At 43.8% G+C, this 18,568-nt stretch overlaps 1 long non-coding RNA gene across 2 annotated transcripts in view; it reads left to right on the top strand.

Annotated features, from left to right (window-relative positions):
- The first annotated feature begins 3,756 nt into the window (after positions 1–3,756).
- LOC149984205 (uncharacterized) overlaps positions 3,757–18,568 on the top strand; it is a 98,975-nt gene continuing 84,163 nt past the window's right edge. Inside the window, exons 1-2 of one of the 2 annotated variants that reach the window (XR_016491518.1) lie at positions 3,757–4,420; positions 4,789–4,850. This is a non-coding gene — a long non-coding RNA (uncharacterized LOC149984205). The remainder of the gene's footprint in view (positions 4,421–4,788; positions 4,851–18,568) is intronic. The other variant, XR_016491517.1, reaches the window with a different exon arrangement.

Here is an 18,568-nt window from a genome sequence, read left to right as displayed (position 1 = left end):
TGTCCTCTCACTGTCCCACCCCAGGTCCCCGGCAGTGTCCTCTCCCTGTCCAACCCCAGGCCCCCAGCAGTGTCCCCTCACTGTCCCACTCCAGCCCCACAGGCAGCAGTGTCCCCTCACTGTCCCACCCCAGGCCCCCAGCAGTGTCCTCTCACTGTCCCACCCCAGGCCCCCAGCAGTGTCCTCTCACTGTCCCACTCCAGGCCCACAGACAGCAGTGTCCCCTCCCTATCCCACCCCAGGCCCCCAGCAGTGTCCTCTCACTGTCCCACCCCAGGCCCCCAGCAGTGTCCTCTCACTGTCCCACCCCAGGCTCCCAGCAGTGTCCCCTCACTGTCCCACTCCAGGCCGACAGGCAGCAGTGTCCCCTCCTTGTCCCACCCCAGACCCCCAGCAGTGTCCTCTCACTGTCCCACCCCAGGCCCCCAGCAGTGTCCTCTCACTGTCCCACTCCAGGCCCACAGACAGCAGTGTCCCCTCCCTATCCCACCCCAGGCCCCCAGCAGTGTCCTCTCACTGTCCCAAACCAGGCCCCCAGCAGTGTCCTCTCACTGTCCCACTCCAGGCCCCCAACAGTGTCCTCTCACTGTCCCACCCCAGGCCCAAAGCAGTGTCCTCTCACTGTCCCACCCCAGGCCCCCAGCAGTGTCCTCTCACTGTCCCACTCCAGGCCCACAGGCAGCAGTGTCCCCTCCCTGACCCACCCCAGGCCCCCAGCAGTGTCCCCTCCTTGTCCCACCCCAGACCCCCAGCAGTGTCCTCTCACTGTCCCACCCCAGGCCCACAGACAGCAGTGTCCTCTCACTGTCCCACTCCAGGCCCACAGACAGCAGTGTCCCCTCCCTATCCCACCCCAGGCCCCCAGCAGTGTCCTCTCACTGTCCCACCCCAGGCCCCCAGCAGTGTCCTCTCACTGTCCCACCCCAGGCCCCCAGCAGTGTCCTCTCACTGTCCCACTCCAGGCCCACAAACAGCAGTGTCCCCTCCCTTTCCCACCCATATTTAGACAGGGAGTCAATGCTGAGACCAAGGTCTATTTATTTAGACAGGGAGTCAATGCTGAGACAAAGTTCTCGTTATTTAGACAGGGAGTCAATGCTGAGACTAAGGTCTCTTTATTTAGACAGGGAGTCAATGCTGAGACCAAGGTCTATTTATTTAGACAGGGAGTCAATGCTGAGACCAAGGTCTATTTATTTAGACAGAGAGTCAATGCTGAGACCAAGGTCTATTTATTTAGACAGGGAGTCAATGCTGAGACCAAGGTCTCTTTATTTAGACAGGGAGTCAATGCTGAGACTAAGGTCTCTTTATTTAGACAGGGAGTCAATGCTGAGACCAAGGTCTATTTATTTAGACAGGGAGTCAATGCTGAGACCAATGTCTATTTATTTAAACAGGGAGTCAATGCTGCGACCAAGGTCTCTTTATTTAGACAGGGAGTCAATGCTGAGACCAAGGTCTATTTATTTAAACAGGGAGTCAATGCTGCGACCAAGGTCTATTTATTTAGACAGGGAGTCAATGCTGAGACCAAGGTCTATTTATTTAGACAGGGAGTCAATGCTGAGACCAAGGTCTATATATTTAGGCAGAGAGTCAATGCTGAGACTATTGTCTATTTATTTAGACAGGGAGTCAATGCTCAGACCAAGGTATCTTTATTTAGACAGGGAGTCAATGCTGAGACCAAGGTATATTTATTTAGACAGGGAGTCAATGCTGAGACCAAGGTGCATTTATTTAGACAAGGAGTCAATGCTGACACCAAGGTCTATGTATTTAGGAAGGGAGTCAATGCTGAGAACAAGGTCTCTTTATTTAGACAGGGAGTCAATGCTGAGACCAAGGTCTATTTATTTAGACAGGGAGTCTATGCTGAGACCAAGGTCTATTTATTTAGACAGGGGGTCAATGCTGAGACCAAGGTATATTTATTTAGACAGAGAGTCAATGCTGAGACCAAGGTCTCTTTATTTAGACAGGGAGTCAATGCTGAGACTAAGGTCTATTTATTTAAAAATGTAGTCAATGCTGCGATCAAGGTCTCTTTATTTAGACAGGGAGTCAATGCTGAGACCAAGGTCTATTTATTTAGACAGGGAGTCAATGCTGAGACCAAGGTCTCTTTATTTAGACAGGGAGTCAATGCTGAGACCAAGGTCTCTTTATTTAGACAGGGAGTCAATGCTGAGACCAAGGTCTATTTATTTAGACAGGGAGTCAATGCTGAGACCAAGGTCTATTTATTTAGACAGGGAGTCAATGCTGAGACCAAGGTCTATTTATTTAGACAGGGAGTCAATGCTGAGACCAAGGTCTCTTTATTTAGACAGGGAGTCAATGCTGAGACCAAGGTATATTTATTTAGACAGGGAGTCAATGCTGAGACCAATGTCTCTTTATTTAGACAGGGAGTCAATGCTGAGACCAAGGTCTCTTTATTTAGACAGGGAGTCAATGCTGAGACCAAGGTCTATTTATTTAGACAGGGAGTCAATGCTGAGACCAAGGTCTATTTATTTAGACAGGGAGTCAATGCTGAGACCAATGTCTATATATTTAGGCAGAGAGTCAATGCTGAGACCAATGTCTATTTATTTAGACAGGGAGTCAATGATGAGACCAAGGTCTATTTATTTAGACAGGGAGTCAATGCTGAGACTAAGGTCTCTTTATTTAGACAGGGAGTCAATGCTGAGACCAAGGTCTATTTATTTAGACAGGGAGTCAATGCTGAGACCAAGGTCTATTTATTTAGACAGGGAGTCAATGCTGAGACCAAGGTCTCTTTATTTAGACAGGGAGTCAATGCTGAGACCAAGGTATATTTATTTAGACAGGGAGTCAATGCTGAGACCAATGTCTCTTTATTTAGACAGGGAGTCAATGCTGAGACCAAGGTCTCTTTATTTAGACAGGGAGTCAATGCTGAGACCAAGGTCTATTTATTTAGACAGGGAGTCAATGCTGAGACCAAGGTCTATTTATTTAGACAGGGAGTCAATGTTGAGACCAATGTCTATATATTTAGGCAGAGAGTCAATGCTGAGACCAATGTCTATTTATTTAGACAGGGAGTCAATGATGAGACCAAGGTCTATTTATTTAGACAGGGAGTCAATGCTCAGACCAAGGTCTCTTTATTTAGACAGGGAGTCAATGCTGAGACCAAGGTGCATTTATTTAGTAAGGGAATACCCCCCTGATTTGGACAAAAATGAATGGCAAAAGATTGGCATTGGACAAACCATATACACGATGTCCAATACCACCCAATTTGGCGTTGATTCATGCAAAGTATATTGCAAATGCCATATGGCAATTGCCAATTGTAACACTTCAAAAATCCAATAGGGGGCGTGTGCGTTCCACCGGGGTTTTTCATATTGCAAATGCAACCCAAGTCAACATCCAAAAGCAAAATTTTGAAAAAAGGATTTAAAAAAAAAAACTTAGCACCCCTTAAAAAAGTGTTTTCTGGACCTTTTTTCGAAATTCTTTCGATTTTTTTGTCAATTACACATGTGTAAGAACTGTATGAATATACTTTTGTCATCATAATTATTATTTTTTTAATTACATGCGCATAAGGCACATGTTTTGGCCATTTGCAATATGATTTCATAGGAAGTCAAAAGTCAAAAATGTCAAAATTTGGTAAAAAACTTCACACATCCTTAAGTTAGAGCTCTAGGGGCGCTATTTCATTTTTGGATAAAAAACGTTCCCGTTTTAAGCGCGATATTTTGTCACGAAAAGATGCTCGACTATGCATATTCTTGACAGTTTTGGAAAGAAAACACTCTGAAGTTTCAGAATCTGCAAAGATTTTGTCTGTATGTGCCCCAGAACTCATTCTACAGGCGAAACCAAGATGATGCATCACCCAGGAATTAGCAGAATTTCTGAAGCTCTGTTTTCCATTCTCTCCTTATATGGCTGTGATTGCGCAACGAATGAGCCTACACTTTCTGTCGTTCGCCCAAGGTCTTAGCAGCATTGTGACGTATTTGTAGGCATATCATTGGAAGATTGACCATAAGAGACTACATTTTCCAAGTGTCCGCCTGGTGTCCTGCGTCGAATTCGTTGCGCAATTGCCAGCTGCTTCTACTTTACCATTTGATTCAGGGGAGAAAGCATGTGTCCAAGAACGATGTATCAATGAAGAGATATGTGAAAAACACCTTGATGATTGATTCTAAACAACGTTTGCCATATTTTCAGTCGATATTATGGAGTTAATTTGGAAAAAAGTTTGCGTTTTGAGGACTGAATTTTCGGATTTTTTTTGGTAGCCAAATGTGATGTATAAAACGGAGCTATTTCTAATACACAAGGAATCTTTTTGGAAAAACTGAGCATCTGCTATCTAACTGAGAGTATCCTCATTGAAAACATCAGAAGTTCTTCAAAGGTAAATGATTTTATTTGAAGGCTTTTATGTTTTTGTTAATGTTGCGTGCTGGATGCTAACGCTAATGCTAACGCTAAATGCTAACGCGAAATGCTAACGCTAGCTAGCTACTTTTACACAAATGATTGTTTTCCTATGGTTGAGAAGCATATTTTGAAAATCTGAGATGACAGTGTTGTTTACAAAAGGCTAAGCTTGAGAGATGGCATATTTATTTCATTTCATTTGCGATTTTCATAAATAGTTAACGTTGTGTTATGCTAATGAGCTTGCTGATAGATTTACACAATCCTGGATACAGGGGTTTTTTCATAGCTAAACGTGACGCAGAAAAAGGAGCGATTTGTCCTAAACAAATAATCTTTCAGGAAAAACTGAACATTTGCTATCTGAGAGTCTCCTCATTGAAAACATCTGAAGTTCTTCAAAGGTAAATGATTTTATTTGAATGCTTTTCTGTTTTTTTGTGTAAATGTTGCCAGCTGAATGCTAATGCTAAATGCTACGTTAGCCATCAATACTGTTACACAAATGCTTGTTTTGCAATGGTTGAGAAGCATATTTTGAAAATCTGAGATGACAGTGTTGTTAACAAAAGGCTAAGCTTGAGAGCTAGCATATTTATTTCATTTCATTTGCGATTTTCATGAATAGTTAACGTTGCGTTATGGTAATGAGCTTGAGTCTGTATTCACGATCCCGGATCCGGGATGGGGAGATCAGAAAGGTTAAAAAAGTGCTTTCTGGACCGTTTTTCAAAATTCTTTCGATTTTTGTGTCAATTACACATGTATAAGAACTTTATCAACATACTTTAGTCATACTTTATTATCATATATATATATTTTTTTACTTGTGCATAAGGCATATGTTTTCTCCATTTGCAATATGATGTCATAGGAAGTCAAAAGTCAAAGTCAAAAGTAATGATTTTCCTCCGTGCAACTGGTGATCTGAAATGTGCAACTGGTGATCTAAAATGTGCAACTGGTAACCCCAAAAAAATATATTTTTATTTTTTTTGTTTATGTTTCCTTACTTTTTCAAAGTCACTGTGCATTTGCAATATGTTTTAATGGGCAGGTACCATCACGAATTTGTCATGCTCAAAATTCAAACTTTACTTTGCTCAAACTATACCTTTGTCAACTTGTATTATCATATTTCTTTTTGTTTTACTTGTGCATAAGGCATATGTTTTCTCCATTTGCAATATGATGTCATAGGAAGTCAAAAGTCAAAGTCAAAAGTAACGATTTTCCTCCGTGCAACTGGTGATCTGAAATGTGCAACTGGTGACCTGAAATGTGCAACTGGTGACCTAAAATGTGCAACTGGTAACCCCCCCAAAAAAAATTTAGATTTTTTTTGTTTATGTTTCCTTACTTTTTCAAAGTCACTGTGCATTTGCAATATGTTTTAATGGGCAGGTACCATCACGAATTTGTCATGCTCAAAATTCAAACTTTACTTTGCTCAAACTATACCTTTGTCAACTTGTATTATCATATTTATTTTTGTTTTACTTGTGCATAAGGCATATGTTTTCTCCATTTGCAATATGATGTCATAGGAAGTCAAAAGTCAAAGTCAAAAGTAACGATTTTCCTCCGTGCAACTGGTGACCTGAAATGTGCAACTGGTGATCTAAAATGTGCAACTGGTAACCCAAAAAATGTTTATTTTTATTTTTTTTGTTTATGTTTCCTTACTTTTTCAAAATCACTGTGCATTTGCCATATGTTTTAATGGGCAGGTACCATCACGAATTTGTCATGCTAGAAAAATCCTGCAGGAATGTGAAATTGACTGGCCCGATGAACTCGGGATGGCTTTGCAGTGATTCTGGGTCATCTCAATCGCTCGTTTGGGTTGATTTCAGAATGTCGCTTTTGGTGATGTTTTTTCACTATAGAATCATATTGCAAATGCACGTGCAACTGGTCACCCAAAAATAAAAAAAATGTTGATTTCATTATGTCCATTTGTTTATGTTTCCTTACTTTTTCAAAGTCACTGTGCATTTGCAATATGTTTCAATGGGCAGGTACCATCACGAATTTGTCATGCTATAAAAATCCTGCATGAATGTGAAATTGACTGGCCCGATGAACTCGGGGTGGCTTTGCAGTGATTCTGGTTCATCTCAATCGCTCGTTAGGGTAGATTTCAGAATGTTGCTTTTGGTGATGGTACCTCACTGTTTAAACATATTGCAAATGTACAAGAGTCAAGTGGACAAGAGTCCATCAGTCAATTAGATATCATTCTGACCACCAAACTGATACAAACTGACACCAAACCCACTTTTTCCAACTCGTTTAGTAGCCAACTATTACATACTTCAGAGCTGGCCCAAAATTCACAACGCCTTCGGTTCAAACCATAAAAAAAACCATAAAACACGTAGTTACGTTCTAGCTGCGGGTCCATTTCTTATGTTATCTGTTGGCCTAGCTGAGGCGACCCCGAATCCCAAGTTTCGGCACGATAGGTCATTTGGTGTCCGAGAAAAACCCTAATTGGTGCTGAAAATCCACTATTTTCCATGACTTGCTACGGGGTCCTTGAATGAGCTATCGGGCAGAAACGTTGGGGTCTGTCTATATGGGCCGAGACGTTCGCAATGCACCTAGTCTTGCGACTCTGGGGCATTTCTAAATGTCGTCATTTTCGTGATGCAAAAATTAATTGAAAGTATTGCAAATGTACGAGGCTGTTTCTCGGTCCGAGAACCTTCTAGAGCCACGTAACTCACCACGCACCATCGACGGGAGGTCTAGAACAGGTTTCTAAAGTTTCAGAACTCTAGGTCTGACGGTTCTTTTTTAGCTCGAACAAAGCTAACTATTGCAGCCAATGTCTGTCTCTACGCACCCCAATACGTCCCTCCTTCCAAGTTGTGTTTTAGTGTGATTTTTTTTTCCTTTGAATTTTTTGGGAAAAATGACTGATTTACAGTTCATGGGGGTTGCCTAATCACACATATGAAGTTTTGGAAAGATCAGACGTTTTTAACCCCTCGAAACAGCCCCTGAGACACCAATTATTGCACTTCCGGTTGGCACAGGAAGCTATAAATCAACACATATCCTCATTGGGGTATGCTGTTACAGAATCCTGAGTTTTAAGTCCTTACATTAAGAACTGACTGATTTACACAGGCTTGAATGCACTATGTCTGTCAAACTGCAGGCAGGGTATGGGTAAACACTTTTAGGGTGATTTTAACCACTTCCGGTTGGTCCAGGAGGCTTAGAATCAACACAGGTAGACCTCATAGTGGCCTGATGGACTGGTACCGAAGACAGGTTCATACGGCATTCATAACCCATATAGACTTCAGGTTGAAATTAGGGGTGCAGGCAATGTATTCCTATGGGGAGAGAAGTCAATGCAAACTGTTTGATGTAAACACCTTCTTTAAACTATTAAGGGTTAATGCCACACGGTCAAGGTTAGGCTAGCACGGATCGGGAGGACCTTAGGAACATTCCTGTGGTGGAATTTTTCTTCTCACTCTAACGGTTCTCTCACTCTCACCCAAAATCAAATGACATTGTGGGGCAGGCTTCATTTTGGGCCTACTATTCTAATGGTCGCTGCGCCTAGACCGAGTGAGCTACGGTCAAGCGGGATATCTCGTTGAACTCGGTACGGCCTAGGGATTATGTTAATGCCATTTCCTGCTCTCTGTGTCTTTAAGCACCGCACTTTATCACTCCATCCTTCCTGTGTGTGTGTGAGGGAGCTTTTCTTTGACATCGGTTGGGATTAATGACTGATTTACAGTTCAGAAGGGTTACCTAGTCACACATATGAAGTTTTGGAGAGATGTGACTTTTTTAACCCTTCGAAACAGACAGTGTGACCCAATTAAAGGCACTTCCGGTTGGCACAGGAAGCTATAAGTAAACACGTGTCTTGATTGACATAGCCACTTACAGAATCCTGAGTTTTAAGTCTTTACGTTAAGAACTGACTGATTTACACAGGCTTGAATGCACTATGTCTGTCAAACTGCAGGCAGGGTATGGGTAAACACTTTTAGGGTGATTTTAACCACTTCCGGTTGGTCCAGGAGGCTTAGAATCAACACAGGTAGACCTCATAGTGGCCTGATGGACTGGTACCGAAGACAGGTTCATACGGCATTCATAACCCATATAGACTTCAGGTTGAAATTAGGGGTGCAGGCAATGTATTCCTATGGGGAGAGAAGTCAATGCAAACTGTTTGATGTAAACACCTTCTTTAAACTATTAAGGGTTAATGCCACACGGTCAAGGTTAGGCTAGCACGGATCGGGAGGACCTTAGGAACATTCCTGTGGTGGAATTTTTCTTCTCACTCTAACGGTTCTCTCACTCTCACCCAAAATCAAATGACATTGTGGGGCAGGCTTCATTTTGGGCCTACTATTCTAATGGTCGCTGCGCCTAGACCGAGTGAGCTACGGTCAAGCGGGATATCTCGTTGAACTCGGTACGGCCTAGGGATTATGTTAATGCCATTTCCTGCTCTCTGTGTCTTTAAGCACCGCACTTTATCACTCCATCCTTCCTGTGTGTGTGTGAGGGAGCTTTTCTTTGACATCGGTTGGGATTAATGACTGATTTACAGTTCAGAAGGGTTACCTAGTCACACATATGAAGTTTTGGAGAGATGTGACTTTTTTAACCCTTCGAAACAGACAGTGTGACCCAATTAAAGGCACTTCCGGTTGGCACAGGAAGCTATAAGTAAACACGTGTCTTGATTGACATAGCCACTTACAGAATCCTGAGTTTTAAGTCTTTACGTTAAGAATTGACTGATCTACACAGGGTTGAATGCACTATGTCTATCAAACTGCAGGCAGTGTATGGGTAAACACTTTTAGGGTGATTTTAACCACTTCCGGTTGCTCCAGGAAGCTTAGATTCGACACAGGTAGACCTCATAGTGGCCTGATGGACTGTCATAGAAGACAGGTTCATAAGGCATTCATAACCCACATAGGCTTCAGGTTGAATTTAGAGGTGCAGGCAATGTATTCCTATGGGGAGAGAAGTCAAAGCAAGCTGTTTCAAGTAAACACCTTCTTTTTACTGTGAAGGGTTAATGCCACACGGTCAAGGTTATGCTTGCACGGATCGGGTGGACCTCAGGAACGTACCTGAGGTCGAATTGTGCTTCTCACCCTAACAGTTCTCTCACTGCCACCCAAAATCAAATGACATTGTGGGGCAGGCTTCATTTTGGGCCTTCTTTTTTTCAAGTTCGCTGCACTCAGAACGAGCTACGGTCAAGCGGGGCGTCTCGTTGAACTCGGCACAGTCTGGAGACTATGGTGATGCCATTTTTTGTGTTGATTTCAGAATGCCATTTTGGTGATGGTCCCTCTCCGTTTAAACATATTGCAAATGTACAAAAGTCAACTAGCAAGTCAGTGTCCATCAGTCAATTAGATGTCATTATGACACCAAACGGATATCAATTGACACCAAACCCACTTTTTCCTACTCATTTAGTAGCCAACTATCACATATGTCAGAGCAGGCCCATAATTCACAGCGCCTTCAGTTGAAAACATAATAAAAAGGTAAAACACATAGTTACGTTCTAGCTGCGGGTCCAGTTCGGACATTATGTGAAGGCCTATGTGAGGCGACCCCGAATCCCGAGTTTCGGCTCGATAGGTCATTTGGTGTCCGAGAAAAACCCTAATTGGTGCTGAAAATCCACTTATTTCCATGCCTTGCTACGGGGTCCTTGAACGAGCTATCGGACAGAAACGTTGGGGTCCGTCTCTATGGGCTGAGCCGGTTTCAACGCACCTAGCCTTGCATCTCTGAGACTTTTCTAAACGTCGTCATTTTCGTGATGCAAAAATGAATTGAAAGTATTGCAAATGTACGAGGCTGTTTCTCGGTCCGAGAACCTTCTAGAGCCACGTAACTCACCACGTACCATCAACCGGAGGTCTAGAACAGGTTTCTAAAGTTTCAGAACTCTAGGTCTGACCGTTCTTTTTTAGCTCGAACAAAGCTAACTATTGCAGCCACTGTCTGTCTCTACGCACCCCAATACGTCCCTCCTTCCAAGTTGTGTTTTAGTGTGATTTTTTTTCCTTTGATTTTTTTGGGAAAAATGACTGATTTACAGTTCATGGGGGTTGCCTAATCACATATATGAAGTTTTGGACAGATCTGACTTTTTTAACCCTTCAAAACAGCCCCTGAGACACCAATTATGGCACTTCCGGTTGGCACTGGAAGCTATAAGTCAACACATATCCTCATTGGGGTATGCTTTTACAGAATCCTGAGTTTTAAGTCTTTACGTTAAGAATTGACTGATCTACACAGGCTTGAATGCACTATGTCTGTCAAACTGCAGGCAGGGTATGGATATACACTTTTAGGGGCATTTTAACCACTTCCGGTTGGTCCAGGAGGCTTAGAATCAACACAGGTAGACCTCATAGTGGCCTGATGGACTGGTACCGAAGACAGGTTCATACGGCATTCATAACCCATATAGGCTTCAGGTTGAATTTTGTGGTTCAGGCAATGTATTCCTATGGGGAGAGATGTCACTGCAATCTGTGAGATCAAAAAACCCTGTTTTACTGTTAAGGGTTAATGCCACACGGTCAAGGTTAGGCTTGTTCAGATCGGGGGGACCTTAGGAACATTCCTGTGGTGGAATTTTTCTTCTCACCCTAACGGTTCTCTCACTGTCACCCAAAAGCAAATGACATTGTGGGGCAGGCTTCATTTTGGGCCTACTATTCTAATGGTCGCTGCGCCTAGACCGAGCGAGCTACGGTCAAGCGGGATATCTCGTTGAACTCGGCACGGCCTAGGGATTATGGTAATGCATTGCATTGCCTGCTCTCTGTGTCTTTAAGCACCGCGCTTTGTCACTCCATCCTTGCTGTGTGTGTGTGTGTGTGAGAGCTTTTCTTTGACATCTGTTGGGAGAAATGACTGACTTACAGTTTATGGGGGTTGCCTAATCACACATAGGAAGTTTTGAAAAGATCTGATCTTTTTAACCCTTGGAAACAGCCACTATGACACCATTTAAGGCACTTCTGGTTGGCACAGGAAGCTATAAATAAACTCATATCCTGATTGGGGTATGCCTTTACATAATCCTGAGTTTTAAGTCTTTACGTTAAGAACTGAGTTATTGTGTTATTTCAGAAAATCATAGAAAATCACAGAAATGTCGCAGAGCTCCGCAGCACACTTTAAAAAGATTCGTATGAACACCCTGCAACTGGCCTTTAATCCCAGAAAAATGGCCATAACTCAAAAACCGTCGAGGCCTAAACGCCATCCCGTTCGGGGCCAACTGCCCATTATGCCAAACCTACGCTCACCAAGTTTCGGTGAGCGTAGGTTAAGGCCCCGTTCGGCACCAAGTTAAGGCCCCGTCGTGACTCGTGATGTTTTGCCAAATTGCCATATGATTCCGTATGCCATCTGGTGGGAATTTCCGGGATAGCGGAAAAACGGTCCAAAACTTGTTTATTTTATTAAACGGAAACCGAATGTCCGACAAAGTTCATTCGATGACTTCCCGGTAGGTCCGGCCCTACCGCACGGCCCGACGCCGACCGCGAATTTTACAAACGATTTTGGACGTCTAGTAAGGGACCGTACATTTGCAATATGGACTTTTTCACTAATCATACACGAAATGCCGAAATGTTCCCTTAAGGTATGGCTAGGCATCCCGTTAGCGGGACAACTTCCGGTGACACTGGAGGGTGCGCAATTAAAATAAATAATCAAAACATGATGGATATTAAACATTTAGGTACATACAAGTGTCATATATTGGTTGAAAGCTTAAATTCTTGTTAGTCTAACTGCACTGACAGATTTACAGTAGCCATTACAAAATATTTATCCACCGGCACAGGTTTCATAAATTCACAAATAGCGATTAAATATTCACTTAATTTTTGAAAATCTTCCTCTGATTTGTCATCCAAAGGGTCCCAGCTATAACATGTAGTGTCGTTTTGTTAGATAAAATCCATCATGGATCAAAACTAACACCAGCCATGAGCAGCCATGCAGTAGAGCCACATACACAGACCAGCTGGGTGCCATGCAGGGCCTGTAATCCCCAGCCCCAAACCTTCCAAGACAGAACCGGACAGGATAGAGCTACAACCTTCCTATCTACAGTACAGTCTGGGAGAGGACAGGACAGACCTAAAACAATCCTATCAACAGTACAGTACGGGACAGGATAGACCTAAAACAATCCTATCTACAGTACAGTACAAGACAGGATAGACCTAAAACATTCCTATCTACAGTACAGGACAGTACAGGAATGTACAGGGCAGGACAGGACTGAACAGGCCTGAACTAAAACATTCCTATCTACAGTACAGGACAGTACAGGAATGTACAGGGCAGGACAGTACGGGACAGGACAGAACTAAAACATTCCTATCTACAGTACAGGACAGTACAGGAATGTACAGGGCAGGACAGTACGGGACAGGACAGAATTAAAACATTCCTATCTACTGTACAGGACAGTACAGGACTGAACAGGACAGAACTAAAACATTCCTATCTACTGTACAGGACAGTACAGGAATGTACAGGGCAGGACAGTACGGGACAGTACAGAACTAAAACATTCCTATCTACAGTACAGGACAGTACAGGAATGTACAGGGCAGGACAGTACGGGACAGGACAGAACTAAAACATTCCTATCTACTGTACAGGACAGTACAGGACTGAACAGGACAGAACTAAAACATTCCTATCTACTGTACAGGACAGTACAGGAATGTACAGGGCAAGACAGTACGGGACAGGACAGAACTAAAACATTCCTATCTACAGTACAGGACAGTACAGGGCAGGATAGGACAGAACTAAAACCTTCCTATCTACTGTACAGTCCAACTTTAAACCTTGCCTCTCTGACTGAAGACAAAGTCTCTGTCTCCCTCTCTTTCCTTTGTCTAGAAATAGAGCTGCAGACAGACAGCATGTTTCTCCTTCCAACAGCTGCATTATAAAGTCCTGATTCCATATTCATCCCCATAATGCGGAGATACACTGTGAGTGGGTGAGTTTGTGATTATCCAGAAGATGTAGCCCAGGCACTTACAATTATTTATTCATAATGCACCTTCTGAACACAAATGCACTTTATTGTCTCATTCTGCATCTTATTTTAGCGCTAAACCAGGAGAATGTCTGCTTTAATGACAGAGCCATGTTAATATGACAGTGGATAGGCCTGGGGATGAGATGGAGGCATGATGTGGAAACCCAATCACAAGTTCCTTCAATCACAGAGACAGAGAACAACCAAGCATTTTAATATTTTGACCTGAAAGTATTACAAATTTAAAATGTTCATCTATTAACATGCAGTTTCTTTTTGTAGCTCTCCATTTGGTCATTTCTGGATAAAAGCAGCCAGGGAATGAGTCAGTACCCCGAGCAGTTATAAACAGAATATAATTATCCAACCGGGCCATCTCCCCCTTTACAGTCTGTCAATAGAGGATACATTATGCCTGCTTCCCTACCTCTCCTCCTCTACATGATGCCTGCTTCCCTACCTCTTCTCCTCTACATTATGCCTGCTTCCCTACCTCTTCTCCTCTACATTATGCCTGCTTCCCTACCTCTACTCCTATACATTATAACTGCTTCCCTTCCTCATCTACATTATGCCTGCTTCCCTACCTCTTCTCCTCTACATGATGCCTGCTTCCCTACCTCTTCTCCTCTACATAATGCCTGCTTCCCTACCTCTTCTCCTCTACATGATGCCTGCTTCCCTACCTCTTCTTCTCTACATTATGCTTGCTTCCCTACCTCTACTCCTCTACATTATTCCTGCTTCCCTACCTCTTCTCCTATACATTATGCCTGCTTCCCTACCTCTTCTCCTCTACATTATTCCTGCTTCCCTACCTCTACTCCTATACATTATAACTGCTTCCCTTCCTCATCTACATTATACCTGCTTCCCTACCTCTACTCCTCTACATTATGCCTGCTTCCCTACCTCTTCTCCTCTACATGATGCCTGCTTCCCTACCTCTTCTCCTCTACATTATGCCTGCTTCCCTACCTCTTCTCCTCTACATTATGCCTGCTTCCCTACCTCTTCTCCTCTACATTATGCCTGCTTCCCTATCGCTTCTCCTCTACATGATGCCTGCTTCCCTACCTCTTCAACTCTACATTATGCATTCTTCCCTAAATCTTCTCCTCTACATTATGCCTGCTTCCCTACCTCTACTCCTCTACATTATTCCTGCTTCCCTACCTCTTCTCCTCTACATTATTCCTGCTTCCCTACCTCTACTCCTATACATTATAACTGCTTCCCTTCCTCATCTACATTATACCTGCTTCCCTACCTCTACTCCTCTACATTATGCCTGCTTCCTTACCTCTTCTCCTCTACATGATGCCTGCTTCCCTACCTCTTCTCCTCTACATTATGCCTGCTTCCCTACCTCTTCTCCTCTACATTATGCCTGCTTCCCTACCTCTTCTCCTCTACATTATGCCTGCTTCCCTATCGCTTCTCCTCTACATGATGTTTGCTTCCCTACCTCTTCACCTCTACATTATGCATTCTTCCCTAAATCTTCTCCTCTACATTATGCCTGCTTCCCTATCGCTTCTCCTCTTAACAATGCACGCTTCCATCCTCTTCTCCTCAACATCAGGCCTGCTTCACTATCTATTCTCCTCTAAATTATGCCTCTTCCATACCTCTCCACTACATTATACATACTTCCCCAAATATTCTTATCAACATTATGCCTGCTTCCCTATCTATTTTCTTCTACATAATGCCTGCTTTCATATATCCTTTCCTCTATATTATCCCTACTTCCATATATTTTTTCCTCTACATTATGCTTGCTTCCCTGTCTCTTTTCTTCTACATAATGCCTGCTTTCCTATATCCTTCCCTCTACATTATCCCTACTTCCATATATTTTTTCCTTTACATTATGCTTGCTTCCCTGTCTCTTTTCCTCTACATTATGCTTGCTTCCCTGTCTCTTCTCCTCTACATTATCCATGCTTCCCTGTCTATTTTCCTCTACATTATAACTGCTTCCCTTCCTCATCTACATTATTCCTGCTTCCCTACCTCTACTCCTATACATTATACCTGCTTCCCTACCTCTACTCATATACATTATACCTGCTTCCCTACCTCTACTCCTATACATTATACCTGCTTCCCTACCTCTACTCCTCTATATTATACCTGCTTCCCTACCTCTACTCTTCTACATTATACCTGCTTCCCTACCTCTTCTCTTCTACATTATACCTGCTTCCCTACCTCTACTCCTCTACATTATGCCTGCTTCCCTACCTCTACTCCTCTACATTATGCCTGCTTCCCTACCTCTAGTCTTCTACATTATACCTGCTTCCCTACCTCTACTCCTATACATTATAACTGCTTCCCTACCTCTACTCCTAGACATTATAACTGCTTCCCTTCCTCATCTACATTATACCTGCTTCCCTACCTCTACTCCTCAACATTATGCCTGCCTCCCTACCTCTAGTCTTCTACATTATACCTGCTTCCCTACCTCTTCTCCTCTACATTATACCTGCTTCCCTAACTCTACTCCTCTACATTATAGTATACCTGCTTCCCTACCTCTACTCTTCTACATTATTCCTGCGTCTCTACCCCTTTTCCTCTACATTGTTCCTACTTCCCTACCTCTCCTCTGCATTATACCAGAACCCTGTGTCAAACATTTACATGAAAAGGTGCAAAGTTATGGGCAAAGACACAAAACAACCTCATTAAATTCAATATTTTTCTTAATCAAATAACTTAAAAACAATCCCTTTTTGTGCAGTATTGATGTACCATCCTTACAAACCACCTAATGTAAAAAATAAATGAATGTATTGTACATAGGCTGGTCGTCTAGGTATTTTATGTTTTTTACATAAAAGGCTGTAAAAACACCAGGAAACAGCTCCAAGTGATGTTTATTTATGAAGTTAAGTCTGTTCGCAAGTATTCCCACGTATATCAGAGAGACACGTGATCGTATGAGCGTGAATCTACACCTTTTTCCTCCCTGAGTATTCATTACACCCAACCAGCTGCTCAGGAAACAATGGGCCCACAGCTGGATCTAGTTGATGATCCCTGCTGTTGACTTCTATCACCTTGAAGAACAACAATGACCAATACAGTAACTGAGTACATTAAAACTTCAAGTGGTTTGTGATGATGTGGCTCAGTTGGTAGAGCACGGCACATGTGATACTATAGTTGTTGGGGGACCCGTATGAAAATGTATGAAATCACTACTGTAAGGTGCTCTGGATAAGAACGTCTAAGGAAATTAATGAATAGACCGTTTCAGTTCTCACTTACAAATAAGTATTTAAAGCAACTGGAAAACATATAGCAAACAAGTATTATAAGATTAAATGTCTTGTACAGACAATTATCAGTGTCAAGTTGCAAATGCTGCTAAAGACTCAAGTACATTTAGTTTAAAACGTTTCTCAAAAGTAGTACACTGGGCTTTTACTAGTCCTGTATTAGCAGATGATATAGATGCTTTCAGCGCAGGCCAAAAACAAATCTGCAATCCCCCCCTCTTCCCTCACTAGCTCTCACTAATTCAACCCCCCCTCTTCCCTCACTAGCTCTCACTAATTCAACCCCCCCTCTTCCCCTCACTAGCTCTCACTAATTCAACCCCCCCTCTTCCCTCACTAGCTCTCACTAATTCAACCCCCCCTCTTCCCTCTCTAGCTCTCACTAATTCAACCCCCCCTCTTCCCTCACTAGCTCTCACTAATTCAACCCCCCCTCTTCCCCTCACTAGCTCTCACTAATTCAACCCCCCCTCTTCCCTCACTAGCTCTCACTAATTCAAACCCCCCTCTTTCCCTCACTAGCTCTCACTAATTCAACCCCCCCTCTTCCCTCACTAGCTCTCACTAATTCAAACCCCCCTCTTCCCTCACAGGCTCTCACTAATTCAACCCCCCCTCTTCCCTCACAGGCTCTCACTAATTCAAACCCCCCTCTTCCCTCACTAGCTCTCTCTAATTCAACCCCCCCTCTTCCCTCACTAGCTCTCACTAATTCAAACACCCCTCTTCCCTCACTAACACTCTTCCCTCACTAGCTCTCACTAATTCAACCCCCCCTCTTCCCTCTCTAGCTCTCACTAATTCAACCCCCCCTCTTCCCTCACTAGCTCTCACTAATTCAAACCCCCCTCTTTCCCTCACTAGCTCTCACTAATTCAACCCCCCCTCTTCCCTCACTAGCTCTCACTAATTCAAACCCCCCTCTTCCCTCACAGGCTCTCACTAATTCAACCCCCCCTCTTCCCTCACAGGCTCTCAATAATTCAAACCCCCCTCTTCCCTCACTAGCTCTCTCTAATTCAACCCCCCCTCTTCCCTCACTAGCTCTCACTAATTCAAACACCCCTCATCCCTCACTAGCTCTCACTAATTCAACCCCCCCTCTTCCCCTCACCAGCTCTCACTAATTCAACCCCCCCTCTTCCCTCACTAGCTCTCACTAATTCAACCCCCCTCTTCCCTCACTAGCTCTCACTAATTCAACCCCCCCTCTTCGCCTCACTAGCTCTTACTAATTCAATCCCCCCTCTTCCCTCACTAGCTCTCACTAATTCAACCCCCCTCTTCCCCTCACTAGCTCTCACTAATTCAACCCCCCCTCTTCCCTCACTAGCTCTCACTAATTCAACCCCCCTTCTTCCCCTCACTAGCTCTCACTAATTCAACCCCCCCCCCCCCCCCTCTTCCCCTCACTGAGGCTTGACCCCAGTTTACCAGTCAGCCTGGGGGGGCTGAGGCTTGACCCCAGTTTACCAGTCAGCCTGGGGGGGTGGCTGAGGCTTGACCCCAGTTTACCAGTCAACCTGGGGAGGGGGGGGGGGGGCTGAGGCTTGACCCCAGTTTACCAGTCAGCCTGGGGGGGACTGAGGCTTGACCCCAGTTTACCAGTCAGCCTGGGGGGGATGGAGGCTTGACCCCAGTTTACCAGTCAGCCTGGGGGGGCTGAGGCTTGACCCCAGTATACCAGTCAGCCTGGGGGGGGGGGGGCTGAGAC

Source organism: Oncorhynchus mykiss, chromosome 3 (assembly GCF_057628025.1).
Source record: "Oncorhynchus mykiss isolate SJ-2025 chromosome 3, ASM5762802v1, whole genome shotgun sequence".
Classification (NCBI taxonomy): Eukaryota; Metazoa; Chordata; class Actinopteri; order Salmoniformes; family Salmonidae; genus Oncorhynchus; species Oncorhynchus mykiss.
Note: the sequence above shows the minus strand (reverse complement) of the source record. Positions and strands in the feature narration are given on the sequence as shown.